This window comes from Nicotiana attenuata, unplaced genomic scaffold (assembly GCF_001879085.1).
Source record: "Nicotiana attenuata strain UT unplaced genomic scaffold, NIATTr2, whole genome shotgun sequence".
Taxonomy (NCBI): domain Eukaryota; kingdom Viridiplantae; phylum Streptophyta; class Magnoliopsida; order Solanales; family Solanaceae; genus Nicotiana; species Nicotiana attenuata.
Genome location: NW_017673250.1, coordinates 47931 through 50500, shown reverse-complemented (window position 1 = coordinate 50500; position 2570 = coordinate 47931). Strand labels below are relative to the sequence as shown.

Sequence of the window (2570 nt, the reverse complement as noted above, 5' to 3'; positions counted from 1 at the left end):
CCTCGTGCCATTGGAATTTATTCTTCACCGATCACATGCTTGTATTCGGTGCCAACTACTTGCTGACTCACATCTTACCTGTCTTCAATTCCACGTGTCATCTTGTCATTCATCCAACTATCGCTAATCAATTTTACCCTGTACTATAAAGATGCATATATATATATATATATATATATATATATATATATATATATATATATATATATATATATATGAGGGAATAGAAAAGGTGACTTGGCACCTCTCATTGGCCAAGGATTCTATATATCTTTTTTTGCCTTTTTTTACTACTTTTTATTTATTTGGTAATAAGATATATTGTTGTAATTATAAGAACTCATTTTATTAAAAAATATTAAAAATTTAATTATAGCTCCATAATAAATAAGGGAAGAAAGAAAACATCAATTTCAAAACTGAAAGATATCCGTTTTTTGACTTAGCAAAGGAAGCAAATTACAACCTTCTTTATTTTCTGAACTGTTACAACCTTCCTCCATAATAAAAAAGTAATGAAATAATAGTCTTCCTTTCAACCTCCTCCTATTTAATCTTTTATTGTGATGAATGAGAATTCTGGTGGTGAAGCCTCTATTCAGGTATAATTATCTACTTTCCTGATTAATATTTTTTTTTAACATACGTTGAGATGAGAATTTGTTGGTTTCTCATTTGATATGCTCCATCAATGCCTTTACAATAGATAAGAAATTTTTTGAGGAGAGGAAGTGAACTGTCATGTGGAAGCTCCGATTAAGAAGCCCATAGATGGTTTGAAGCTTCATGTTTGGTTGGTGTTCAATTTTTAGGTTTTTTCAATTTTTCTATCACGGGACTTATATTTGTTTTCCTCAACTTGTGTCACAGTCGTCGAAGGTAAATAAGAGAGCACCAAGGTCCAAGGAACAAGAGGACTTGCTCCTTGCACAAGAACTTCAGATGCAACTCGATATGCTTCAAGAGATGATAGGACACGGTTGGTGCCGTCTGAATTTTTCTATAGTATTTATCTCAAGAGACAAGAAATTCTTCGTATGAAGTTATTTGAACAGTTGTAATAGGTAATTTATCCATTGTTGTAGTTCATAGCAGAATCACGATAATATATTTATTAATAAAGGAATGAATTTTCTTTTATAAAAATTAAGAAATTATAAATTAGTCTCTTCACCATTTACAATTTAAACTGTAGCATCACAAGTTTGGAGTGCTTGGTTAGACATATTTTATTGGCAGAATACATCGACAGCCCCTTAAAGTTATTTTCACTTTTCACTTAGACACTCCATCTTTAAGACCGTTCTATTTGAATACTCCGATTACAGCTTAAATGTGTCATTTGGACACAAAATTCAGAGACACCCAAATACAAAAAGGTGCGTGTAATTCACACACCAAAGTGACAAATATGTTGAGGACACGTGGATTTACCTTAAGCCCATTCATCGTCATCTTCCCAACGACCCCTCACCAGAAAAATTAATTTTCGTCCATTTCTTTTCAAAAACGCAGCAACAAACGAATAGAACTGAAGGAATACATTACCAATAAAATCATCAGCAAACAAATAAGAGCAGCAAACGAAGGGAACAAAATATAACAGAATAACAATAGTTGAGAATGGTGAAATTAGATCCAACGTAAATGAACAAAAAATGGGGCTTAATCATAACAACCAATGAACAGAAGCATGAAGGTTGCTGGAAACACCAAAATTTGACTAAACCACAAAGTCGTCGAAAAATAAAATTTCGACCGGATTAAATAATGGTGGAGTTTCACCATATGTTTTTAGATCTATAATCTATAGACAAAAATGAAAAGAAAAAACAAGGAGAAGACGACACTGACACATAAGGTTCGCCAAAACTTGTTACAGATATGCCCGCATCTGGTTAAGATTAAGATTCAAGTCACAAAATTTAATTATTTAGCAAAAAGTGAAACTTCGTCGGGAAAAATTAAGTTTCGCCGGACGAGTGGAAATGAGAGGGATCTTGCCACTAATCTTATTCGTGCCATCCTATGGTTGCTCACATGGTGGAAGATAAATAGAAAAAAAGTGGCAGGCAGCTAGCGGCGCTGCTACTTTTCCGGCCAGAATTGCAGCGTCAATCAGATCTTAAAAATGAGAAGGAAAATGAAAAGTGGCCAGATTTAAAGGTGGTAGTGGGGCTGTGCGCAGATCTAAAGGAGGATAGTAGTGATGGTATGAACAAATCTAAAAATAATTTGGGTTAAGAAGATGACCGGAAAATTTTCTGACATAAGCTATACATTTTCCGACATGAAGAATGTGGAGATTGTTTTTTTTTTTTTTTTTTTTTTTTTTTTTTTTTTTTTTTATGATTTCACGCGCTTGAAAAATATGAGAAACACTTACCTTGCCATGTCAGCATATTGTGTCTAAATGACACAATAAAGATCTGCTTGAAGTGTTCAAGTGGAACAGACTTAAGCTGGAGTGTCTAAATAAAAAGTGAAGACAACTTTAATAGCCTATCGATGTATTCCCTATTTTATTCGACACTAATTATATGAAAAAAATATCTTAAAATATTATATTT

General features: G+C 33.0%; 1 long non-coding RNA gene across 1 annotated transcript; it reads left to right on the top strand.

The window, feature by feature from the left end:
- The first annotated feature begins 512 nt into the window (after nucleotides 1–512).
- LOC109215831 lies at nucleotides 513–1098 on the top strand. The gene is made up of 3 exons (XR_002066414.1): nucleotides 513–602; nucleotides 707–793; nucleotides 871–1098. It is a non-coding gene; the product is annotated as an uncharacterized LOC109215831 (long non-coding RNA).
- Nucleotides 1099–2570: the final 1472 nt, after the last annotated feature.